Source organism: Canis aureus, chromosome 24, assembly GCF_053574225.1.
Source record: "Canis aureus isolate CA01 chromosome 24, VMU_Caureus_v.1.0, whole genome shotgun sequence".
Taxonomy (NCBI): domain Eukaryota; kingdom Metazoa; phylum Chordata; class Mammalia; order Carnivora; family Canidae; genus Canis; species Canis aureus.
The window spans coordinates 46857689-46866764 of record NC_135634.1 but is presented as its reverse complement, the minus strand read 5'-3'; the positions used below and the strand labels follow the sequence as shown (position 1 = coordinate 46866764).

Below are 9076 nucleotides of genomic sequence, written 5' to 3'. Positions count from 1 at the left end.
GAAATGGGAGGAGCTTCCGGGGTTCAGGTTACAGGTAGCACTTGTGGCCAAAGCACCTGCCAATTCTGCTTGATGCCAGAGCGTGGATTAACTGTGACATGTGGGAAGGATGGGGATTTACTGAGTCCCAAGATGAGGTGACTGCCCATGTGACCATGGCCCCTGAAGGCTCCAGTCCAGCCTGGGGGGCCATTCCCTGAAGCACAGCTTAGAACATGAAGGAAATGTCTGGCCTCCACTGTGAGTCAGATCAGAGCACACAGCCACTATTTGACACCGATGCACATGAGGAGTGTTACACAAAGTGGGCTGTGAATGTCCCGGGTAAAACACACGTGGGGCCTTCACCAGGTGCCAGGTACTGTCCTACCCATTGATTGCCACTCCCTGTGGAGCTTTAAACCAACTGTAGGAGGTAGGAACTCTCATTCTAATCTTAAAGGGGGGAAATCTTTAAACTTTCATCATGCTGGTGACTGGACCAGGGTGGTGCAGGTGGGTGAATTCTGGGTTCAGCCAGAGACTCCCTGATGCGTCTGGAAATCAGAACTCTGGGGCTGGGGACACTGTATGCTCTAACTAATGCCTGAGGGCTCTGGGGCTGCCCAAATATTAAGACAGTTTTTTTTTTTTTAAGACTTATTTATCTATTCATGAGAGACACAGAGCGAGAGGCAGAGACATAAGCAGAGGAAGGGAGATGCAGGCTCCTCGCAGGGAGCCCTATGTGGGACTTGATCCCAGATCCCGAGATCATACCCTGAGTGGAAAACAGGCGCTCAACCACTGAGCCACCCAGGCATCCCAATTAGCATACTTTTCTTTGAAAAGAGAGGTTTGAACATTCTGGGTAGTCCGAAGAATAGAATTCATTCCAGTAAAAGGATTTTCCTCGGCGTGGGGAAGAACTGCTCCACTCACAGGCGTCAGCAGAATATTCCGCCTGGCTCAGAGGCCTCCAGAAGCCTTCCTACCAGGGCTGGCCATGCTCCAGGTTGGGGGCACTGCAGAGAGAAGTCCCCTCTGCTTCTGAAAGTTCTGTTGAGAGATGTGTGTTCAGATGGAGAGTCTTAGCAAAGGGAGGTGGGGTCTAGAGACCCCCAGAAACCTCACTGAGGTTGTTGGTAGGAATTCACTTTCTGTCCCAACCTCCAGGCATCCTGCAGGCCGAACTCCCCAAGGACTCATCCCTCCATGTGTTGGTGTCGGGCGCCCTCACTGCAGTCGGAGCTGGGGTTCCACTCTCGGTGGCCTCTAGGCCTACCCACCATGGTGGGCGAGTGTATACATTTTCACTGGGGCCCGTGATCAATCTGAGACATTTCCAGTGACATCCGTTGCTGACCGAGGCCAACTCCTCACCAGCTGATGCAAGAATTTTGCAACTGAGTCACTTTGTTGTTCCTTTTTCAGTGCAGTTTCACATCAACTCTATTAATATACGTGACAGTGCGCACACGCCCACAGCAGCTCTGCGTCCTCCCCAGGCCCCCTTCTCGTTCGTGTGAACTCAGGGTGGGGCCCGGGTGAAGGCCGCCTGCCCCCGTGTCTGGCTGAGCTGCAGAGCTGGGTGCCTGAGGCCACCCTCTGCCCTGTTAGGGTGATGAGCCATAACTGCTGACTGAGGATGACGCCAATTTTCCCTCAGGCCTGGCCACTGCATGAGTCTGATCTGAGCCGCTTTACGTTTTCTGCTTCATCTGAGGCTGAGACACAAAGTAAACACAGCAGAAAGGGGTAGAATTGGTTGGTAAGGATTTTTAGCATCCAATAGACTGTTTCCTACTGCTTCGACTAAAGGGGAGGATAGAATATAATATCAGGATCCTATTTGCTTATAATTTATTTTACATAAAATTGTGTTTATGTCACCTATTAGGTACACTCTGTATAGTTTGTTTAAAAATAGAATGCCAGGGATCCCTGGGTGGCTCAGGGGTTGAGCGCCTGCCTTTGGCCTGGGGCGTGATCCTGGAGTTCGAGGATCGAGTCCCACGTCAGGCTCCCTGCATGGAGCCTGCTTCTCCCTCTGCCTGTGTCTCTGCCTCTCTCTCTCTCTCTCTCTCTCTGTCTCTCATGAATAAATAAATAAAATCTTTTAGAAAAAGAAAGTTTAAAAAAATATTAAAAAGAAAAAAGAATGCTATTTGTCCTGTGATACTCAGATGTCATGGGGTTCCTGGTTTAACAAATATCTCAGGTATGCATAGACACGTTTGAATTTTATTTTATTTTTCTTCACATCTTTTTTTTAAATTTTATTTATTTATGATAGTCATCACAGAGAGAGAGAGAGAGAGAGAGAGAGGGAGAGAGGCAGAGACATAGGCAGAGGGAGAAGCAGGCTCCATCCCGAGTCTCCAGGATCGCGCCCTGGGCCAAAGGCAGGCGCCAAAGCGCTGCGCCACCCAGGGATCCCATTTTTCTTCACATCTTCTTATTGGCATTTTCCTGTCAGTAAAAACTTTTCACGAGAGCTGTCTAAATGGTTTCATTTTTTTTTCCATTTCCTGATGGTCCTAGGATTACTTCCCTTCTTCTTTTGGAGGCACTGGGACAATCACCGTTGCTCTGGATACTCATTTCACTCATTTACTCCACAAATACCGAAGGCCAGCTCTGCACCTGGCGCCTTGCTCAGCCCTGACGATTCGGTTGCGAGCAAAACACACACAATGCTGTCCTCTCCCAGAGCTGACACGTCAGCCGCTCAGTCAGCTCAGCAAACTGAATACAGAGTCATAAATTACAATAACTCCTTGAAGGAAAAGTCTAGGTTGCTCCAACAGCACATGGTTGGAGGTCTGATTTAAACTGTGGCAAAGATGGGACAACTGGGTGGCTCAGTGGTTGTGCATCTGCCTTCAGCTCAGGTTGTGACCCCCAGGGTCCTGGGATCGAGTTCGGCATTGGGCTCCCTGCTCCTTGGGGAGCCTTCTTCTCCCTCTGCCTGTGTCTCTGCCTCTCTCTGTGTGTCTCATGAATAAATAAATAAAATCTTAAAAAAAAAACTGTGGCAAAGAGGTGGTTAGAGAAGCCTTCTCTAAAACAAAGACATGTAACTTGAGATGGTGAGGAAGAGTTAGAGGTGGGCAGGTGTGTGTCTGTGAGTGTGAGTTGTGTGTGTCTGTGTGTGCATGTTTACGTGTGAGACTGTGTATGTGTGTGCATGTGTGTGTGCATGTGAGTGTGTTTATGCTAGAGTATGTGCATGTGTGTGAACTGCGCAAATGTGTGTGCTCGTACGGCTACGTATGCATGTATGTGAATGTGTGAGTGTGTTGAATGTTAGTGTGTGACTGTGTGCATGTGTGCAACTGTGTACACATGTGGATGTGTGTTTGAGTACGTGGCTGTGTATGCATGTGTGCAAATGTGTTGAATGTAAGTGTGTGTGTGTATGTGTGTGACTGTGTAGACATGTGTAGGTGTATCTGAATGTGTGTTTGAGTGTGTGGCTGTGTGTGCATGTGTATAGACATATGTGTGCACATGTGTATGCATTGTGGGAGTGTGCGATTGTGTGTGCATGTGTGAATGTGTGCACCTGTATGTGAATGTGAGAGTATGTGCATGTGTGAGTGTGTGGCTGTGTTGTGTGTGTATGTGCATGTGTATGAGTATGTTCCGTGTGTGTATGTGCAATATGTGTATGTGACTGTGTCGCAGGCATGTATGCATGTGTACGAAGGTAGTGCATGTGTGTGACTGTGTGCATGGGTGTGCATGGGAGTGTGTGCATGAACGTCTCAGCAGGGAGGGGTGAGGAGCTGTGCAAGTGAGGGAGAGCTGAGAGCTGAGTGAATGGCTGAGGGGAAACACCTGCAGGTGGAGGGCCCAGGAGCAGGGGCCACAGAGGAGAGTGTCCCAGGAGGCACGAGGAGCAGCTGTGAGCAAGAGGGGGTCAGGGGACCCCACGTCCATCCTAAGACACCTCAGGCACACCATGGGGAATGGCTTAGGGGGCCACATGGGGGTCTTGGGGAGAGAGCAGGTGAGAGGCTGAAGCTACCCTGGTTGGGGCTAAATCAGATGGACCCGGACTCTGTTTTGTCAGTGGATCAGCGAGAGAAGGAGGTGAGAGCTGGGGGTCAGGGTGGGTTCCAGGTTCCTGATCTCCAGTTCCATTTTCATATCATGTGCTGCCCATCCTGGCCACCCCCACCCCAGGCTAAGCCTCCACTCATCTCTACCTTCCAGCAGCCTCCCTGCCTCCTGGCCTCCACCGCCCTCATATTTTCCCCGTAGCCACCACTCCGCATGCTGAGTATCTTGTAAAAACCTGAACCAAATCATGCCTATCACTGCCTAAGATACTCCAATAGTTTCCTATTGCTTGAGAATGAATCTTTAGCTGCATGCAGCGGTTCCTAGGGCTTTTCACAAGCAGTCTGCTCCTGCCTGCGCCAAGCACATCACCTCCCCTAACACTGGCTAGGCGCAGGACTTGTCAATGAAATGTGGGGGAGGTGATCCGTGTCACTATGGGGTTGAAGATTTCAGTGACAATGCATTATTTTGCTTCCTTCCAAGGCCAGAATCCAGTCACCATGGATTCTACCTCAAGGACAGAAGTGTGGAATGCCTAGTAGTCCTCAGTGAACAGAAGACGTGAACGAGAAATTAAACTTTATTGTAAACTACTGAGATTTGGGGGCTGTTTATCACAGCAGCCTAATCTAGACTTTGCTGACTGATACACATCGATCTTAGGCCAACAAGACCTCACCTTTCCCTCTGACCTCATCTCCAACCGCCCTCCCTCCGCTCTGGGTCCATGCCCCGCTCTCTCCCACACGCTGGCCTGTGCTTGTCAGTGCCCTTCCTTTGCAAGCTCATGTCTTCCCTATTTGAAGGAGCAGCTCCTCCATCAGCAGCCCAAACACAGCTTCATCAGACAAGCCTTCCTCGGCAGCCGAACTCACACACCCTTCGTCCTACCAGTGACACTTAGGGGAGCCCATTCCAACAGAATCATCAGAAATTTCAGAAAAGAGAAGCAACACACAGTCTTGTGGTTTGGTCCTGGGCCTCCGTACACTCTTGTTTTATCACTACCTGAACTTATCTTGTTAATTTGTTCACTCTTTATATCTCTCTTTCCCAAGAAAATGTGGGTGGTATGAATGTCTATGAGCGTCACATGGTTGGTTCCCAGTCTCTGTCTGGAAAAGATAAACTGTGTGTGTGTGTGTGTGTGTGTGTGAGGGAGAGAGTGTGTGTGTGTGTGTGTGTTGAGTGAATAAGTGGGAAAGACTTCAGGGAGGGAGGTTTAGTGGACGGGATCGAGCGTGCTGCTTCGCTGGGCTGAGTTTGCGGTCTCCATGAGACAGTTTGAGCAGACGCCAAGAAGTCCATGAGCCGCACAGGTCGAGGCGGGCACAGTTGTGCGAGTCACTGGCCTGTGATGGTTCTGAACCCCTGAGAATGGATGAGCTTGACTAGCATCGGAGGACAGACGGAAGCCGATGTGCCTGACATCGATTTTCCTAACTTCCGGTCTGGCCTTCTCACCGGATGCGTCTTTGCCCTCCTTCCGTTCTTGCCTTGGCAGTCTTCCACCCACCTTTTGCTTCGAGCACAGCTCTGATATGCCAGAAACTGCTGCTTTTTTTTTTTTCTCAAAAATCCAAGCTAAGTCTTATTTTTTTAAATGGTGGTATTCAAACAATTCTTTTTCACTCATCCTTGCCGTCTCTCCTTGAGAATTTATTGTAGTTCTCTGCAGCTTTTATCTTTTAGATAGATTTATAGATAGATGATAGATAACAGGTGGATTCATAGATAGATGATGGATAGATGATAGACATACCAGACAGGGAGAGAGAGAGACATGCATATTTAAAAAATGTATTTTTTTTCTTTCTTTTGTATTCAAAAGAGGAGACATTCTGTTCTTAACCCAATTGGCCTTCACGCGTAGGTTGATAGGCTTGTGTTTATACCCATCTTTCTTTAATTATCAGAGTAAAGAACAAACCTAACAGTGACTCCTGACAAACTACCCAGGGAAACAGTGGCCCTTCCCTGCTTTCATACCTTGATCTCTGTTAACATAACCCAAGGTTAGGAAGCCACAGTATTATGGTAATAATAGTTTTGCTTATGTTCCAGAGAAACCTTTTGCAAAAATTGATTAGATCCTCCACCTGACGATTGGCAACAGAATTTACAATAGTTGCTTGGGCCCCCATCTGTCTCCATGAAGAGCACAGTGGATGCTCTTTCCTGTCTGTGTGTAGGGGGGTCCTTCTGTCACCTTGTTTTGGGGCTCTTGCGAATGTCCCCTCCGCCTTGAGTCTCTGTGTCTCTCTATCTCTCCCTCTGTCTCTCTTTCTCTCTTTCTAGGGCTCTATCCCTCTGTGTGGCTCTCTCTCTCTCTCTCCCTGTCTCTCTCTGTCCCTCTGTGTCTCTCTGTCCTGCCTCTGTCTCTGTCTCCATCTCTCCCCCTTCCCTCCCAGCCTCGATGGCTTCTGTTGCGTGTCACGTGCTCCCTCTCGTGGTGTAACTGAGCACCTTCACCGTGAGCGCAGAGTCTCGCTCAGGGCTGACTCCCAACAGATGGGTCTCCTCCTACGGTCTATTGCCCCGCATAGGGACACTGTCTGCACCCTCCACTCTTGCCGATTCTCAAGAATGGAAAACACGCTGGAGAACGTCAAGATCAAGAAGGTTTTTAGGACAGAGTTTCACAAGGAATGAGTTGTGGGTTATACTGCAAGTGTGCCGTGTATCTGAGACCTTAAAACCCTATTTAAATTTTTCGTTGCCTTTCCCAATTATACATACCTTTGCAAGCGTATGATACGTGCCTTTGAACTCGGGCATCTTAAGCTGTCAAGTGATTCAGTTCATCTTCATAATCTTGTTAAGGAAGAACCATAATTTACATCATTTGTTCAAACATAACAGTCAAGGACTATATTAGGATTTTTCTGATTCACTCACTGCATTTTAAACCCAAGACTGAGGGCAAGTTCTCTGTATCCCATATACAATTTCAAGACCTTCCCTTGAACTGGCCATCTAAGAGCTGCTGTCTGAGGCCAGGGCGGGCGGGTGTGTTTCTGATTTCAGCCTCTCGCACCCTTGATAGCAATCCCACCAGTGATATCAAGGCACAGAAGTGTAGGTTAAGACGCTCTGTCGCTGTTTGTCTCACACACGTTTGTGAGGATGAATCATTAAGACCATGTCTTTCAAGGTGTCAGAAACCTGCATTTTGGAAAAAAAAAAAAAAACACATGACGTCGAATCATACTAAGGAAATAACAGCGTCCTAGAATGGAAATCAAGACCCCAAGATCCACCTTCTAATGGAGGGATTCCTCTGATGGCATCCCCAGCAGGTGGCAGACAGATCTCAATCAAATCAGTCAGGTTTACAAGGAACAAGAGAGAACTGTCTGGCTTACTGTGAGGGGACCCACAGACCCCCAGTCGCACGTCCACACTGGGGTGCCTGAGGAGGGGTGGGAAGGTGGATGGCAGCCAGCTGTTTGGGGTGTTAGGGACCCAGGGCGGCCCTCTGTGGGCCCCAGGAGCACCCCCTGCCTGGGGTTGCTGTCTCCCAGCAACTAGAACAGGTGACACCACACAGACGAGATGCTGTTCACTTTCTCCTGTGACCGACCCAGCCTTCACTAGAGGCAGCAGGAGACGCCCAGACCTGGGGCACCGTGGGGCCCGGGGTCTCACAGGACCCTTTCCTGCGAAGCCATGTCTCCTGAACCCCGGCCCAGGTTCTCCTCGACCCAGCTAACCTGGCGGCTGCTTCCCTATTAATGATCGTTCACGGGCAGGTGGCTTTTCTGGGTCCTGATGCTGTTATCATAGAGCAGGGGGTGGGGTCTGCGGCCAGACGGGGGCTGGGGGAGCAAGCAAGCAGGCATGCCTCTGCACCCCCACCCCTGCTTGCTCTAGCAGTTGAAGGAGTTCAGATCTGTCTGTTTTTTTTTTTGTTTTTTTTTTTTATTGCTTTCTCTCTCCTGCTCCAAAAGGTTGAGCTGTCCCTTCTCAAGTTATGTGCAACCTGCAGATTTCCTGCCACACTTAACGGAATTCCCCGGGGCCGTCCACTCTTCCTTCTGACCAGTGCCCCCCGCAGCAGCAGCAGCAGCGGAAAGGCCCACGGAAGGTGTTTCCAGCAAGCTCTGGTCTTGCGCGCCGGCGGCGCAGGTTCCTGCTGATGGCAGCGTCGCTCATCTTCCCCAGCACCATTCGGATGCCCAAGTGGGAACTGGAGTTTGTTGGGGGTGCGCGGGGATGTACGTGCTGGGGTGGCATCCGCAAATGCCTCCTCGACCTCCCCCTCCTAGAAAATTCCCAAAGATGGAGACCCCGCTGCCTGAGGGCCTGCCCCATGGTGGGTTGGCTCTCCTTGGCACAGGCCTGGGAACCGGGCTTCCTGTTCTACCACTCGGCAGCTCAAGATGCTGGGGACCCTTCTGACCTGCTCTGGCCTCAGTTGTCCTCTTAGGAGAATGGGCGTAGTAACGGCCTCTACCTCATATCATCACTGTGCGATTTAAATGAGATAACAAAGTAACGAACCTGTGCCCGGGGAGGTCGACAGAAGGACGCGACCAGGGGCGCCTGGGGGGCTCAGTCCGTTAAGCATCTGCCTTCGGCTCAGGTCGTGATCCCAGGGTCCTGGGATCGAGCCTGGTGTCTGTCGGGCTCCCTGCTCAACGGGGAGCCTGCTTCTCTCCGCCCCTCCTTGTGCTTGTGCTCTTTCTTTCTCTCCCCTCACCTCAAATAAATAAATAAAATCTTCAAAAAATTTTTAAATAAAAGTAATAAAATAATAGTAAAAAAATAAAGGACATGACCATCAGTTGGCCTGCAAGCTGGACCCAGGCAGTCAGAGGCTCCTGGCTCCCCAGTCCCTGGGATGTGCATCCAGCTTGCTTTCCCTGCTCCCGGAAGCTTCTCCAAGGATGCAGCCTTTAGACAGTGATGGGTTGTTGGGACCACCTGGATGGTGTTTGTGACCAAACCCCACTAAGGTCTTTATGAGGTCTTTATGCAAACTTATGATTCTGGAGGGGAGGCGCAGAGACCTCCCCTTGCAGCA

At 50.0% G+C, this 9076-nt stretch overlaps 1 long non-coding RNA gene across 2 annotated transcripts; it reads right to left on the bottom strand.

Moving 5' to 3' along the window:
• Positions 1-576: 576 nt before the first annotated feature.
• Positions 577-8927, bottom strand: LOC144296263 (uncharacterized). Of its 2 annotated transcripts, none has more exons than XR_013363430.1 (3): positions 8554-8927; positions 6790-7215; positions 577-1706 (listed from the first exon to the last, which is right to left on the bottom strand). It is a non-coding gene; the product is annotated as an uncharacterized LOC144296263 (long non-coding RNA). The 2 variants fall into 2 exon arrangements; XR_013363429.1 differs by lacking the exon at positions 577-1706 and adding an exon at positions 2212-5735.
• Between the last annotated feature and the right edge of the window lie 149 nt (positions 8928-9076).